The sequence below is a fragment of the Pogona vitticeps genome, chromosome 5 (assembly GCF_051106095.1).
Source record: "Pogona vitticeps strain Pit_001003342236 chromosome 5, PviZW2.1, whole genome shotgun sequence".
NCBI lineage: Eukaryota > Metazoa > Chordata > Lepidosauria > Squamata > Agamidae > Pogona > Pogona vitticeps.
The window spans coordinates 21163288-21181304 of record NC_135787.1 but is presented as its reverse complement, the minus strand read 5'-3'; the positions used below and the strand labels follow the sequence as shown (position 1 = coordinate 21181304).

Below are 18017 nucleotides of genomic sequence, written 5' to 3'. Positions count from 1 at the left end.
ATCTTCCTCTTTTCCTGCTCTCTTCAACTTTTTCCAGCACTATTGTCTTTTCTATAGAAGCTTGCCTTCTCATGATGTGCCCAAAATATGACCATCTCAGTTTTGTCATTTTTGCCTCCATTCATAGTTTAGACTTGATTTGTTCCAGGACCCACTTGTTCATTTTATTTTTGGTTCAATGTATCTACAAAGCTCTCCTTCAGCACCATATTTCCAAAAAAACACAACACATATTTTCTGTAAGTTTTTTATTAATATGAGCATCGTATATAGATGCTAATCTCTGAAAGGATAGGATGCCACATTCTTGACTCACACTAACAGTATTATGACCTAAAATGTGTTCAAATGTGACTGGATTGCATCATGCACAAAACCAGCTAAAGGACTGATTGGTTTCTTTCTGGGGTGTGTGTATGGACAACTGAGAGGCAACTGTGGCGTCCACCCTCGTGCCCCTTTTGCTTGACCTTCAAGCCTCAGAGCACATGAAGGCAAACACTCTCCTCTTTAACACTGCTGCCACCAGGTGATCCCTAAATCACCATTGCCTCAGAAAGATTCAGATCCACTCTTCAAGTTCTTTTAAATAAAACTTTGGTTTATTGATTACAGAGATTGATTCATAAATATCTTCTAATCACACCTCAGAATTTCTCAAACTACACACTCTGTTACACTCTCTGACTCTTACTCTCTACTGCCCACCTCTTACATTTCTCTTACTTACTCAATCTACCCCTTAACTCTCTGACTCCACCTCTTATAGCTTCTCTCTCGGCTCTGCCTCTCAGCAACATTAATATGCATGAACCATTATTACATAATAAACATAAACCATTACATAATATAACATGAACCATAGACCTAATAAATAGAGAACGCTACAGCAACATTTAGAGCAGGGGTGTCCAACCTTTCACCTTCCCTGGCCCACATTAGAGGATGAAAATTTGGTTTGGGCCGCACATATATTTGGTTTGGGCCACATGGGGGGGCAGCCCTAGCCGTCCTCCGCAGCCCCGCTCCAAGCGCACTTACTGGCAGCTGCGATCTCAAACAGCAGAGGCTGCCAGCTTCAACTCTGGTGGCTTTATGGGGACAGGAGGGGGCCTACCTATTGATGGGGATGGCACAATGCAGTCACGCAGCCCCCCTTCCCCCTCCCCTCCCACTCCTTCCTTCCCTCTCCCCCCCCCCACTGTTGTGACGTGCCCTGGCCGCATTCCGGCTGCAAGTGCCGGCAGTGTAACTTGAAACTTTGGGATTTCTTTAAAAATAAAAAATTGCACTGGGCCGCATTATGAGCCGACCTTGGCCGCATGCAGCCTACGGGCCGCAGGTTGGACAATCCTGATTTAGAACATTACTATACTGTATCTGGTCAATAGAGTGTGTGTGTGCATGTGTATGATTATACAGTATATATCTTATATCTACATATAAACCTCTCTCTCTGTATGCTTATTATACATAAATAATTGTATATAATTAGCATACAGAGAGAAGATTATATGTAGACATAAGATACATACAATCACATACATATAGATATTCTCCATTGCCCAGATATAGTAATATTGAGTCACAGGATTACACACACGCGCGTGCACACACACATACACAGGCTTGTGACCAGGGTAGCCAGCCCCTGCCTGAAAGTTCTGGCTGCAAACAAGTAATTGTGACTGTGTCGCTTCCCCTTACACTACTAAACGGTAAATCTTGCAGCTCTTAACCAAAGACAAAGGAAATGTGAGGATTGGATTTTCAAGGCAGCCATAAGCCATGACTGGCAGTGATCAGTGATCACTGTTTTGAATACAGAGAGAACACATAATCAGAGGGAATCCCAGTCACGCCTCATACCCTTTCAAGCAAAGTATTTTTCTTTCTGTTGTTTGGCTAGGAGACAGGAGATGACTCACTGGAAGACTTTCATTTCCAGGCTGCATAATTTCACAACATAGCAGTCTTCCTTCCCTAGAAATCATGGCTCAGTGTTCCTTGCCCATGCAGGAAGACATGGAAAGTTAGAAACAAGGGAATATCATTTCTGCAGTAGATAATGCATTCGCTGGAGCACTGGATGAGGTGGCATCGTTTTCTTCTGATATACTAGGTTGAATTGCTCATGGGTGCATGCTGTCATCAAACATCAATTTCAACTACATGCAAGCATTCTGCATGGGATAGTGGTGGGGAGAAAACTGTATTTTTCATAGATTTCTGGATCATTTGTAAAAGATTAGCAAGGATCTTTAATTTAATTTTTTTAAAGGAAGGACCCAAGGTCCCAAGGTGGCTTACAATACTGAAAGTCAATATTTAAAGGCAAGAGCAATGAGTATGAAGAGGCATATTGCATCATTAAAATGCAATATTAAAGCTAAGAACAATAATTAAATATTTTAAAAATGCCACTCTGAGCAATGGAAAAAATCAGTACTAAAAATCCAGTCAAAGCAGTAATGCATAAAAGATACAATCCATCTAAAAATCACAAAACAGGCAACTAGTTACTGAGAGAAGGCTTGACCGAAGAAAAAGGTCTTTGCCCACCTGCAGAAGGACAGCAAAGATGGGGCCTGTCTGGCCTCCTGTGGGAGGGAGTTCCAGAGTCTGGGAGCAGCCATAGAGAAGGACCTCTCTCCTGTGTCCCCATCAGATGCACCTGTGAAGGTGGCAGGACTGAGAGAAAGGCCTCTCCTGATGATCTTAATACCCAAGCTGGCTCATAATGGGAGATATTGTCTTTGAGATAGCTTGGATCCAGGCCAATTACAATTGTATGAACAACAATATCAGTAAAATGACTCTCCCCATATGAAATGATAGTGTCCAAAATGGCAGCCAGAAGTGGATTTTTGCATGACCAGACTGTCAGCTAAGTTCCGTTCTCATACTGTGAACAAATTCCTGGATTCAAATTTTCAAAGTATGTGTCTTACACTGGTCTTCAGCCAGTTGATATTGGGATTTGGGTAAAAACAACAACAGAATTTGCCCTACAAGCCTGAAGTCTGCCCATGCTAATCATGGGATATGTTTGTGATAAAAATTTTAAAAAATGAAAAATTCTTGTTTTGCTTTGTTCTATAAATAATCCACCTTCTTATTTATAAAACAGAACAATATGGCCTGCAAATGTTTCATTGAATGGGACTACATAACAACATATTGGCATAACTCCTGTGCAGAAAAAATGACCTTTACTGTACAGGAGAGTGTGGGGATTAAAAAAAAAGAAATACTTGGACAACAAATCCCATAACCGAGCCAGGAGGGCTGAGAGTTGTTGTCCACAAAATTAACTTTTCTGAGCTTTTCTTTAAGTTCTATAGATACATTTGGATTGCACTGCTGTCATCCCATGAAAGAATTCACATTGACCATCTGTGGATGCCATTTTGAGATGTAGGCAATTCTGTGTTTCCTCAGTTGCTGTTAGTGCTGAACCATAGGCACGCACACAGGTCAAATGCAGTAGTGTTGCTATGCAGACAAAGCCATGAGCAAACTGAGAAGCTTTGATTACTCATCCAAATTAGAAAGAGCTGGTAGCTGAACGAGATGGGCAGCATCTAGGAAAATTTCCGAGTTAGGACATGGAATCCTGGTGGTTCCCCAGTAGTTATGACTCATTCTGTGGATTTCCAGTTATACCCATGAAAAACTCTGGACTGTTGCTTAGTTAATTTGTTATGATAATCAGCTAGTATGTATTCCATAGTTCAACTGTTCAAATGTGCATTGCATGTCTCCATAGCCTGGAACCACTGAAAAATGTGATCATGGTCCTTGCTTTAAACCAGTGATGGCGAACTTATGGCACGTGTGCTACATTTGGCACACAGAGCCCTCTCTGTGGGAACCACGAGCCATAAGTCGCCATAGAGAAATACTTACCTGTCCTCCGATCTTGGATTTCGGCACTTCCCTCTGCTGGTGCAGTGGTCTAGCGGAGGGGTGCAATGGCGACCATGACTGGTCTAGCCCAATGGAGGATTGGAGGACCAGTAAGTATTTATTTGTTAATCCCGCCCATAGGAAAAAACAAACATGCATTTAACCCCATTTAACCCTTGCAGTGCAGGAGAAGTTGTTTTTTCTAAACTAAAACCTCAGCATTCAGATTTCAGTTGCAGTATTGGCACTTTGAAATAAATAAGTTGATTTTGTGTTGCAGTTTCAGCACTCGGGCTCAAAAAAGTTCACCATCACTGCCTAGGTGCTCAGATGCAGCCACTGCCCTCAAGCTGCAGATTTCGCAGTACCAGTGTATTTTTGCCATCTATCCTTCGCATGCATCCACATGAATTTTAATGTACGCTCATCTCCAAATCATTGCCCATCTCCATTTCCTCGGTTGTGACACTAGCATGAGAGGTTGGTCTGGAAGCTTCTTTGAAGTGGCATATTTTCTCCCCACTTGTACTCTGCAAGGAGCTGTCCATGGAGTGGTCATGGTGTTGATGATGGAGATGAGGCTTGCCATGTCTCAGAGAATGAGCTGCTGTGCCAGGAAATGGCTGGGCTCCCCTGAATCTCCAGGCCTAGCAAACAATTGTGAGGAGCAGTGGTGGAAGGGAAGGAGCGAGTCTCGTTTACTGTTACGGGGTGGCCATAGTGTTTGAGTACCTAACTCCAAACCTCTTCGAATGGCACCAAGGCTTTCTTGTGTCTGTCCAACATAACACACAATATACTTGCTTAGGAAATCAGGCAGGGAAACCCCAATGCCTAGCTCACTCCCTCACACATGCATGGAGAAATATTATGGTCCCAGTTCCTGTGACATCACAAGGACCCACACCATGACTTCACAAAGACCCACCCCCAGGCATCGGTCCCCAGATATAATGAGGGGATGGGGAAGATAATCCCGTGCAGCCCCTGACAAACAAGACAACACTTCAAAACCATTCCAGAAAAAAAAAATTATTGGTTTTGGAAAAGAGGCTAAACGTGCATCCTCAGCGGAGACAACGGCCTGGTTCAGCTCCAACAGGATGACTGCCTTCTGGTCCCTCGCTTCCCCCGGGGAAGAGGAAGCTTCAGGCCCTGCAAGAGAAAGAGAAAGAAATAACTAAGGCAAGCTCATCCACTGCTGTCAACCAGCTTCAACCCAGGCGTATCCACTGACCAATGTTCTGACAACTTCATCCCGAAGTTGTGCCTGCCAACTACAGTGGTGCCTCGCTTAGCGACGTTAATCCATTCCGGAAAAAACATTGCTAAGCGATTTCATCGATAAGCGATATTTAAAAGCCCATAGAAACGCATTAAAACACCATTAATGTGTTCCTATGGGCTAAAAACTAACCTTTAAGTGAAGATCCTCCATAGGGGCAGCCATTTTCGCAGCCTCTTAAGCAAGGAAACACAGCGGGTGGCCATTTTGTTTTCCCGGTGGCCATTTTGTTTTCCCGGTGACCATTTTGAAACCACCAATCAGCTGTTAAAAAAGGGTCGCTTTGCCATGATCGCTTCCCCGCGATCATCGCAAAGCAAAAAAAACCCCATAGGGACCATCGCAAAGCGGTCGCTTTTGCGATCGCAAAAACTCCGTCGATAAGCGATTTCGTCGCTCAACAGAGTGATCGCTAAGCGAGGCACCACTGTACAGCTAGCCAGAATCCTATTGTCACTTGGGTAAAAAAAATGGCATACATCTTGATGACAAATTGCTGCTCTGTAACAAGACGGTGGCTGCATTTCTGGGCACATGCCAGAATATACAATCATATGTGCACCCTGGAATGCAACCAACACCTTGTTAATGATAGCAATTTCCCACCAAGACGATGTGATTTTCCCTATGCAGACATAAATCAGCAATAGGACTGAGTCTAGTGATTGCATATAATATGGTCAATTGTTTTAATACCCAAGTTTTGAGAACCAGCTCTTCAATCACAGGGGACACTACTAAAGGGGGCTAATTTGTCCAGGAGCAAACAGTCCATTGTTCTAGCTGAGCTGAAGGTTCAGTGAGTAGAATGGGCTGACACTCCTAGGAACCAAATCTTTGGGCTTTTGGAAAGGACATTTTCTTTGAAGTGCTACAGCATCTGTCTTGCTTCTCCAAATGGAATTCACACAATGCGAATAATGGTATTTGATGACTAAAGGAGGCAGAGTGCTGGGCTAGCTTTCTTTCTTGCTCCTTTTGGACCATATTCTGTAGTGATTCTCTGTCATTTGCAGGCTAATATACTCTTCGCTGCCGTGTTTTATGGACAAAAGAGCATCAGGCAAAAGTATTTCATAACAGTTGATATTTGTTTCTCCATAGCATTTACAAGATGACAGCACTTCTTGAGCGTACCAAAATAATTATAAATTGTTTTGCCTGTGGGCAAAATTTTCCTGTGTTTGCTAGGAAACCTATAGCAAAGACATTCACACCAGCCAAATTAGAAAATGGATTCATATAGCTATTATCAAACTCTGACCTCCTTCACACACTCTGTTCTCTCATTGATTTGCTAATCATGCTGCCACTGTGTGAAGCCTGCCTTTTCTTTTCTTTTCATATTATTGCTTGTTTATATTGGGAGGCCTTATAGAGGTCTCTTCAAAGTCTATTTTACAAGACTAGGCCTGGTCAGTATCACAAAGCCTGGATTCCCAAATCACACAATTGCAGGAAAATCCCAGCTATCTTACACTTCACTCCTGATATGATGCAGTTTCAGGAAAACAATTGTGGTCCTCTTGCTGGCTTCAGTTAGCCTCCTACATGTGAAGGCAGTCTGACTGACCACCTCTGTAGCTGGAGATCACCAGCTACCAAGCAGAGGCTGACTGATCTTTCAAAACCAATGTATAGGAGATCCGTTATCTGATTTCCTGACATTTTGTAATATGCTTTATAACAAATCTGTAGACTATTCTGATGGTTTATAGATCTTGGAAGAATTCCTTGTTTAACTTAAAACTTCCAAAATTTCAAAGTAGACATAGCTACTGGCTGTACAGGTTGAAGCAAGCAAGGATTATAGTACAAAAAGAGAGAACTTTTCCCATGCTGTACATTTTTATTGGTGCAAGGGGTTGCAAAGGGGTATCTATCCATCCCTCACATCAAGAAAATCCCTATAACCCAAGACAGCTATTAGCCCCACCAGGGGTCAAAAAGCTGCCTTGGGTTCTTCTTAAGGAGAAAGGTGGGATAAAAATATTTTAAATATAAACATAATAATAGAAAAGCTTTTATAATCTATTCCTAGCCAGGAGAACAATTGGCATGGATGGATGACATAAATAGAGAATGTTTGAGGCGGGGCTGTACTTAATTAGTGTTAATGTTCCTTAGCATGAGAGAACATTGAAATTTGATGTGGTTTGTAATGTTGCAGTTGTTGCTAATGTGTGGACCCGAAAAATGGGATGACAGGCCTGGAGATGGGGCAACATTTTGATGCCACTTCGTCATAATTAAGAGAGCATGGCTTATTGGGTTCAAGTCCAGAGTTTACTTTAAACGGCTGGTTCTTTTTGGGAGAGCAGTAAAAGACTGGGGAGTGGTTCTTAGTTTAGCTAACCATGTACTTTCCAATTATGTGAAAGCTTTGAACTCAGAAGAATTGCTGTTGACACATGGGAAACGGCGCCCCTAGAACAAACCCTGGAACAAGATACAGTGGACCCTCTACTTATGGAATTAATCCGTATTGGAACAGTGGCTGCAAGTCGAAAAGTCTGTACATTGAATCTCCATTGACCTACAATGCATTGAAAACCGATTAATCCCATCACTGGCAGTTTTTATTCTATTTTTGTTCCATTTTGGGTTTTTTTCTGGTCTTGTAGGTTGATTCTCCAGCTGCAAGTCGAATCTAAATTTTGCTGCCAGAGAAGCCTGTAACTCGAAAAGTCTGTAAGTCAAGCCGTCTGTATCTATCATTTAAAATCTATCATTTTAAAAAGTAGTTTCATTGAGCCTACCTCCTGGAGCCAGTTTATTGTATGTGCTGTACAGCTAGTTTGTCAGACTCAGAACAATCTGCAGCCACTGTTTAACTGGAATAAAGTTCCAACTGGACCAGTAAGAAAGAACCAATGAAGTTGAGGGGAAAGTTTGAATGATATAACGTCTTTATAAATTATATTTCCAAGAAGCCCAACGATTAGTTTTTATTTGTGCCAGTCTTTTTTTTTTAACTGTTCATTTCTGAAACCAGGGGAAAATGCTTCTATACCAGTGATATTTTTTCATATTCTTTTCCTCTGACTTCCAGATTTTATTTCGAGTGTTCTTTTAGAAACTCAGGGAAATTTTCTTTTTTTTCCCCATTTCTGACCTGTCAGAAGAACGTAAGAGGAGCCAGACCAATGAGGTACCTAGTCCTGCTTTCTGTTCACAGAGCAGCAGCCATTTCTCAGTGGAGGGTACACCAGCACAACATGGACATGAATACAACTGCAACCTCTGCACCCACCAACTTTTGTTGTACAGTTATAGAACACTCATTTGTGTGCTGTCATGTCAATTCTGATTTATGGAGAGCCTTTTCAGGATTTTCTAGGTAGAGAGTACTCAGAAGTGGTTTACCATTCCCATCTTCTGGGAGCATCGTGGGACTGTACAGCTTGCCCAAGGCTATCCAGGCTCACACAGTGGGGGATTGAACTTCCAGCCTCTGGCTCTGCAGCAAATACCTAATTCACTGAGCTGTCAGAGTCAATATTGGAGGCAATTTATATAGCCATTTGCCTACTAGCTACTCATAGTTCTTTCTTCCCCAAATCCATCTTCTGTTGGCAACATTCAGGAGGGAAAGTGGGGAGGGGGGACCTATATAGATTTTGTTCCTCAAAAGCTTACATTGAAGCAAACCAAATCTTTAAGACAGTACAGCATTTTGTCATTAACTTTTTTCCTCCCCCGCCCCTGCTTTCCCCCAAACTTGTTGAAACAGATTAAAAACAGATTAAAACACTGCTGCTTCTTTGGAAACTGAATTTATCTCATTCCCTTTTCAAGCCACCCAAGTTGGAATTGCACCTTTTAAGTGTGTGCAACATTAAAAAGTGCATCTACTTATCCATTCAAAACCTCCCACCGTTTAGCTTTACTGGCTGACTCATTGGGTTTTGCTATTATAAGAGATGCAGAAAAGCTTCTTCATAGTTCCTAAATTTATGCACCCTTATAATGTGTCCATTTTTTTTCTTTCCATGAAATAATTCTTTTAAGAAGAAAAATGCAGAACAGCTGGACAATGTCCTTTTTAAAATTAGGAGCTTTCAGGCCATTCATCTGGAAGCTACTGCAGTCAAGTTTGAACAAAAGCCTCTAAAGAAACTTTTGGTTCCTTGTTAATTAGATAGCAATAGTGTTGAATTTACAGTCCATTAAATTATTTTAAATATTTATTTTAGCAGGAAAAATAGAGCATTTCTATTTGGTTATATTTCTACTGTATTGTGATTCAGTTCATTTAACATCAGGATCACTTACTCATTGGTTTTGCTTTTCTGCCACATTACACCTCTCTTTACAGCATCCATCCATCCTTTGTTAACTCACAAGACTGACACGCTCCATAGAGGAAGCTATTATGGACGTCTCCCCAGTTCTTGTAATGGCACATGATAGACTCGGGTTTGTAATGTACTATTATCACACTTACCTGAATAGATTAAATTATCTGTCTTCTGGAGCAAAAAAAATACTCAGCTTCTAAACCATCCACAAAGAAGAACGATTGCAGATAGCAAGGGAAAGGTTAACTTTTTGCTAAGACAGCATGCACTGAATTCAGAACAATTACGATTCAGATATTTTGATGCAATTAAAGCTTCAGCGTCTTAATATGTCCCTTTATGAAATGAGAGAACTAAGGAGCTCAGTTTTGCCAGTTGCTAAGTGCCTCTAAGAAAATCTATGTTTTTTGAAATGCATCAAGCCTTAATTAATTTATGTATTTGTAAAAACTGTTTCTTCTGTGATCCTTTGTTCATCACTGCTACCAACCCCAGTTTAAAGAATGTAACAGCATAAGAAGAGCTCTCCTGAGTCAGACCAAAGCCACCTCTAGCCCAGCTCTCTCCTCTCACTTTCACCCGAATCCTATTGGTGTTGGCAGTGGTTCTCAACATTGGGTCCCCAGATGTTCTTGGACTGCTACTCCCAGAAGCCCTTGCCAGCACAGCTAGTGGTGAAGGCTTCTGGCAGTTGCAGTCCAAGAATATCTGGGGATCCAAGGTTGGGAACCACTGGTTTAAGGTTTGGTTAAGTTGCTATGGCTAACAGGATATAATTAGTAAGGTATGTAATTGGGCATGTGACCAGGCATATAACCAGATATACACCAGCACCTTGTCAATTAGCCACAATTAGTCATAGCAAGGCATGCAAACCTTACATAAACAAACCTTACAAGAATTCAGTAGGACTCTTGCCAGTGGCTAAGATAAGCACGGAAGCAGAATATGAGTGAGACAGCATAAGAAGAGCCCTGCTGGATCATCCTGTATCTCACTGTGGCCCCACCAGATCCCTCTGGGAGCACATGGGGTCTCCTGATACCTCTCCCCTGCATCTGCCATTTTGAGGTACCTTACTTTTAAGCCTGGAGATTACACATCCCCATCGTGACTTGTAACCTGCAGTGGAGTTTTCCTCCAGGAATCTGTCTAATCCCCTTTTAAAGGCATCAAGGCCAGATGCCATCACCACATCCTGTGGCAAGGAGTTTGACTGACTAACAACACACTGGGTAAATAAATATTTTCTTTTGTCTGCTCTCAGTCTCTCAACACTCCCTTTGAGTGGATGTCCCCTGGTTCTGGTAGTGCTTCCCTCTATTCATTCATTCATTCATTCATTCATTCATTCATTCATTCATTCATTCACTCACTCACTCACTCACTCACTCACTCACTCACTAGGTTTTTTCCCGCCCTTCTAGACAATGTCTACTCATGGGAGCTTGCAATAAAATTATTCATAAAACAGTTAAAACAAAAATTAAATCGACAATAAAGTATTACTCAAGATGGGAAAATATGAACAAAAGACTAAGTAAGAAATAAAAGTTAAGTATTGACAGGAGGGAAGGCCTGCCTAAAAAGCCAAGTCTTTAATTGGCTCTTTAAAACACCCAGCGAGGGTGCCAGGTGGATCTCTGATGGCAGGCTGTTCCAAAGTCGAGGGGCTACTGCCAAGAAGGCCCGGTTTCTAGTTCTTTCTTTCTGGGCCTCTCTCGGCGTTAGGCCCCTCAGCCGTCTTTCCTGGCTATAGTGACTTAAGTAGATCTAGGTGCGAGAAGGCATTCTGCTAGATATCGAGGTTTTAAACTGTTTAGGGCTTTATATGTCATCATTAACACTTCAAAATCAATGCGGAAATGAATGGGCAGCCAATGCAAGGCAGCCAGAGTGGGAGAGATATGCTGGTGTTTTCTCATCCCACTAAGTAGTCTGGCTGCCGCATTCTGCACCATCTGAAGCTTCCGCATCAGTCTCAAAGGTAGCCCCATGTAGAGCGCATTACACTGTTCTCACTCTCTCAGGACTCCATTTGAGTGGATGTCCCCTGGTTCTGGTATTGCTTCTCTCTATCCACTTTATCCATCCCCTGCATAATTTTATATGTCTCAATCATGTCCCCCCCGCTCAGGCGCCCTTTCTCTAGACTCAAGAGCCCCAAACGCTGCAGCCTTTCCTCATAAGGAAGCTGCCCCAGCCCAGTCATCATTTGAGTTGCTCTCTTCTGCACCTTTTCCAGTTCTATGATGTCTTTTTTGAGGTGTGTCAACCAGTATGCAATACTCCAGGTGCGGCCTTACTGGCGTTTTGTACAATGGCATTATAATGTTGGTTGTTTTATTTTCAATCCACTTTTAAATGATGCCTTGCATGGAATTGGCCTTCTTCACTGCCGCCATGCACTCAACTACTGTTGTTTTAAACAGGCTCCATGCACTCTGGAGAGATTGGATTATTTTTACCTTCCCTTTCAACTTCTTTATAACCAGTTTCCTCATCTGAGAGAAGTCCGCCCTTTGGAAATCAAGGGTTTTTGTATCAGATTTGCTTGACACTCTCCCCCCAACATATATGGCAAGAACGATCGCAGCATGGTCATTATTCCCTAGCAGCTTAGTGTCATTCACATCCCTAACCAGGTCCTGAGTACCACACAATATTAAATTCAGAGTCCCCTGTCCTCTGGTGGGCTCCATGACAAGTTACTCCAAGGCCCAGTCATTTAGCATGTCAAGAAACCCAGGCTCTCTTTCTTGACCCAAGCATGCATTGACCCAGTCAATGTGAGGATAACTGAAGTCCCCCATGATTGCAATCCTGTCCCTCTTCGACACCTCCCTGATGTGTCTCCTCATTTCAAGGTCCCCCTTAAGTTTTTGATCAGGAGGATGATAGCACCCCACCCCCATATTCTAATATTCTACAGCATCTGATATTGGAGACAACATAGATGGAGATACAGATATAGATGTAAACTGGTGTCTATCAATAGTCTTATTTTCCATGAACATGTCTATTCCCCATTTTAAAACCATCCAAGTTGACAGTCATGTATTCATGAGTGCCATAGTTTAACCATACATGAGGACATACTTCCTTTTCCTTGTCCTGAGTCTTCCATCATTCTCTTTCAACAGTTGACTATGGTTGTAAGTATTATGAGACAGAGATAAAATCTCTCACTATTCTGATTCTCATTGTGCATCATTCTGTGCATCTCTCTACCTCCCTTATTTGCCTTTTATTTAAGCCCAAAAGGTCCAATTGTTGCAACTCTGTTTCTCCTATGGGGGATTTTGCAGGCCCTTGAGCATTTGAGCTGCCTCTTCTGCTTCCTCTTTCGTGCTAACTGAATACAAACACAGCACAAGACATATCTGTCCTTGCACTCTGACCTTAGCAAAAAATATCATAGTTGGGAACATCCCAATTTGACCCTGAGGAATCCAGGTCAGGAAATATAAACAATGAGCATTACTCATTAAAAAACAAACTGCTAAGAGCTTCCTCTATAAATGTCACCAACCTTCATTGTCCATAAAATGTCTGAATAATATATGTACATCATTGGTAAAAGATGCAAAATGTCAGAATCATATAGTGGTTCCTAACCTTGGTCCTCAGATGTTCTTGGATGACAACTCTCTGAAATCCTGGCCAGCACAGCTGGTGGTGAAGGCTTCTCAGAATTTTAGTCCAAGAACATCTGGGGACCCAAGATTGGGCACCACTGATATAGATAGCCGGCAGTTTCTACATACATGTACATAAACTTCTTTCTTCCAGAGGTCTCATTGGTACTCAGCAGTTTATCATAACCCAAGTCAAGAGTACTAACTTACTTTCTTGCTCCAGTGCCATTCAGATATATATGATCATGCCATTTAGACCCATTCTTCTCTGCATACACAGGAAAACAGAACAATCTATGCAAAGAGAGATCCATGTTCTCTTCTTCTGTGGCCAGATCATCTTATTTTCCTCACTGAACATAAAGAAAAGGGCTATCTTTTGCCCAATGCAGAGAGAGTCACATATGATGTGTATGTAGTATGATGACAGGGGGAAAACAGATCTCGTGTTTTTCCCTCACCAGACCTTGCCATTTCCCTCTCCATGCATGGATAAGTGGGCTACATCTTTCTTGATGTACACAGAGAAAATAGAATGACCTTATCTGAGGTGCATGTTTAGGAAGGGGGCACGGGGGATGGGAAGCCTCATAGGCCGAATCTGCTCCACAGTCTGGAAGGTCACAGTCCTCAATGAATGATTCAAAGCTTACATTTATTTGTTTGTTTGTGTGTTTGCTTGTTTGTACTATGTTCCCAGAATCTTCTAGCCAGCATGATATTTGGGCATGCTAGTTCTGGGACTCTGGTGGAATGGTATTTTTTTAAAAAAGAGTAACTTTTCCAAGCTCAAATTATGCATGTGCTGGAAAGATAACCAAGAACAGAGGAGTACATTAGGCATAACCATCTCCTATTTCTATGCCATATTCCTGACAGCAATAATGGTTCTCCTAATTTCCAAGGAGGAGATTAGTTGCTAAAAATGAAAGAAATTGTCATCAAAAGTAGTGATGCATTGATAATGAAGAGTGTTGTTGTACTTTATTAATCTTAGAATTGCAGATCTGGAAGGGAAACTTGTTATTGTTTAGTCGTTGTGTCCAACTCTTCGTGACCCCATGGACCATAGCACGCCAGGCCCTCCTGTCTTCCACTGCCTCCCGGAGTTTGGTCAAACCAACATGAATTTGACCAAACTCTGGGAAGGGACTCTATGGATCATCAAGTCCGCCCAATCAAGGGAGCACAGTGGGGAATCGAACTCCCAACTTCTGGCTCCTCAGCTAGATGCCTAAACCACTAAGCTATCCAGCAATTCAATCAAAGGCTAACATGATTGTTTGTTTGTTTGTTTGGTTGGTTGGTTGGTTGGTTGGTTTAATTTGTATACTGTCCATCTAGTGACATGCCAGTAATTTGTTGAGTATTTACTGCATCCCACTTCATCAGATGAAAAGCTAACACAATGTTTGTTCTTTCTTTTTAAAATACTACACTATAGCTCAGTTTTAAAAGTTCTTTTCTAAGTTTGGTTACTAAGAAGCTCTACAGGAAGAGAGGAGTCAGTGCTGGAATATATTGTTATGATGAAATGTCCAGCATGATAATAAATTACGGGAAGGTTGTATAGGTGAAAAATCATCCATACTTTCAACCTTTCTATGGGTAATTTGAAATATCGGCTTTCAGCAACTTGCCCTGAACACTTTTGATTTTCAGCTGGTTACTTTATTTCCACGATTGATAGCTTTCAGTGGTGTGGAAAGTATTTCATCCTGCTTTATATGTCTTATATAAATTGGAAAGTGGAAACACAGACAACTAGAGCTGGCGGGAGGGGGGAGGAAGGAAGGAAGCAGATAGTTTGCCAAGCAGCTGAAACATTTAGGGAGTGTTTTTGAACACTGGAAATCCTTTTGCTTCATATCTTCTGATACTCTTGAGTTGATTTCCACAGCCTACATACTAACTGCTGGGAATTAGCTGGTCTTGAACAAAATAGATCTCCTATCACCTCTCCAGCACTGAATGCTAAAATAAACATTAAATCCACCTTTGCTTTTAATGTTTTTAAATATGCACATTACATTGGGGGGGATTGATCATTATCAGCAAAAGAAACTCAGTTTCCTTCTGGGCCATGTCCAAAGGAAAATACCTTCTCTAAAGTAGGGATTTCTCTTGGGAACAGAATCCCTCCATGTGACTCTGGATCTCCAAAAGTTTTTAAAAAGAATAGAAAAAGGTGGTGTGGTCCTCAAAAACAATACAAATGCAAGAGCAAATGATACCTTTATTAGACCACTAAAGAAATCAAGCAAACAGCAGTCAGCTAGCTTCTGATTATAATTCATCTTTCTTAGGCTGTGAACCAGGATCTTGTGGCTAGCTGAGAAAAATTATACAATTAGAGTCCTACGTTTCACAGCAGCTGTTCATGCCAGGTCTGCTTCTTAAGATTAGTTCAGAGCCAGTCTGCAAACAGCTTGTGGGGGTGTATGGTTTCAAACTCCTCCCCAGAAAACATTTGTTTGGAATTTATTCACCAACTCTTCATTCCCCCCAGCCCTTGACTTTTTTTGAAACTCAAGGTTTCTTTTTGGCTGGGGAAAAGGCTATACAGCAACTATTGGCAAAGTGTGGGATATTTTGTCACTTAAAAACCTGCTAACTACACAGCAGATAAAAGTTCAGGAGCATACAGAGCACAATTAGATTCAAGTCTCCCCTCAGTAGATCACCGTTTATTGCTTAGTTTTCCTCAACTACCACTTACTGTCTCAATAATTCACTCAGCAAAGCTGGTAAGAGAAAAGAATAAATCTTCCATTTACTCACAGTTCTTCATAGATCAAAACAAACAATATTCTATAGAAAAACATTAAACAGTTACATGAACAGAGCTTAAATGGTTAACTAGCTTCATGACTAACATGGTTGACTTTAACGGTCTACAGACTACATATCTCTAACTATCTTCAGACTGTTTGACTACATTGCTAAAACGACAGAACACTTCTGACTGAAAAGAGCAGGAAAAGAAGACTTGAAGAGAGAGGCATGGCTCTCTTCAAGGTTTCCAGGCAGAGAGCGAACAATTGGCCACTGCTGGATAGATTGAAATTCACCCCAATCCAGAAAGGTCCCTCCCAGCTAAAGCCTCTTAAAGGCAACATACAAGCATGCAATAATTCTAACAGCAACATGGCAAGCCTCCATCAGAGAATTGGTTTTATAATTTCATTTAACCACCAGGAGAAGCCAATTCAAATCAAAGTCAAATCAATAATGTTACCTGGTGGATGTTCTCTTCAGTTTCCAGTGCTGTTTGGCTGGTGTTCTCAGCTCATGTCCATGTTTTAAGTCAACAACAGTGGAAGATGGTGACTCCAGTGTTGTCATGGGGTGAATCCACTGTTTTTGTCTGAACTTTTCAGGAGCTATTCAATGCACTGGGTGCATCCCTAAAACTGGTTCGGCACTTGAATCTGGAGCATATTTACTATCCCAACCCACATTGGAGTCACCTGCCCTGACTGAGCTGCACTCTATAAGACTACTTGATTTATTAAGCTAGACCCTGTTTATATATGCTCCCTTTCCCCTAGAAAACTACTCATGAACAGAATCAGTATTTTTAAAGAGGACCACTCAAGCATCCTAAATATGGGCTACCAGCCGCATGCTAAGAACACATTGAGCAAGTGATGAGTGCTCAGTAGCCAAGGCATCCATCAACTTAAAGTGGCCACTAGTCTCCCAGACAACCGCAAAGATTAACTTTTAATCTTCACCTTACTAAAAGAACAGCATGCTGTCTCTTACACTGTTTCAAAGAATGCCTGTTGTTAGAGCTTTGTGAGAACCAGAATTAGTGTGTGTATGTGTGCTGAAGAGAGAGCATGGTAACACAAACATGGAAGAGATCGAATGGTGCAATTATTACAGCTCCTGAAGAATAATCTGAGCCACTGTCAATATAAGCCTGGTATGTTCATTGAAATAAAGGAAAGGGAACTGATAGGCAGTTACCAATGCCAGACATAAGGAAGTTGTCCCTCTTTATCTATATTTCTAAGGCACTGATATGGCCTGTTCTCCATGACATAAACTTGGACTAGATGTTTTTGGCAAGGGGGAGTTCCTGGGATCATTTCCTGACCAGCACAGTTCCTGCCCTCTGAAGTGCAGCACAGCACCCAAGGAATTAAAAGAAACAAACAAGATGATACTTCTCCACCTTACACACAAAAATGCAGTTGGAAAAGAAACTACTGGAACAACGGAAAGCACATACTGTACTAATTATCATAGAAACAGGAAAATATAAGAACCTGATTTATAATGAACCATATGTTTGGTTCACCTTCCTACTAGAGTGGTGCCCCGCATAGCAACGTTAATCCGTTCCAGGATTAACGTTGCTATCCGGATTCGTCGCTATGCGGGGGGGGAACCCATAGGAACACATTAAACTCCTATTGGGGAAAAACTCACCGCTATGTGGGGAATCCTCCATTCAGCCGCCATTTTCACCATCTGGTAAGCGAGGGCAAGGCGCGAAAACGCTGTGGGCGGCCATTTTGTTGACCCGGCGGCCATTTTGGAACTGCCGATCAGCTGTTCCCAAAACATCACAATGCGAAGATTGGTAAGCGAAACGCTTACTGATCATTGCAATGTGATGTTTTGCCTATTAAAACATCGCAATGCGATCGCATTAGCAATCGCAAAAAACGTGTCGCTATGCGGATTCATCATTAAACGGTGCGCTCATTAAGCGAGGCACCACTGTATTGCCCACTTTGACTGGCAGTGGCTGCTCAAGGTTTCAGGCAGGATTCTTTACTACCTCCGCCAGGTAGAGTTAGTTCTTGGGCATTCTTCCAACTACATACCGTATTTTTCCATGTATACACCCCCCAAAGTATAAGATGATCC

General features: G+C 41.8%; 1 long non-coding RNA gene across 1 annotated transcript; it reads right to left on the bottom strand.

The window, feature by feature from the left end:
* Positions 1 to 4925: 4925 nt before the first annotated feature.
* Positions 4926 to 16964, bottom strand: LOC144589595 (uncharacterized). The gene is made up of 2 exons (XR_013545798.1): positions 16372 to 16964; positions 4926 to 5064 (listed from the first exon to the last, which is right to left on the bottom strand). It is a non-coding gene; the product is annotated as an uncharacterized LOC144589595 (long non-coding RNA).
* Positions 16965 to 18017: the final 1053 nt, after the last annotated feature.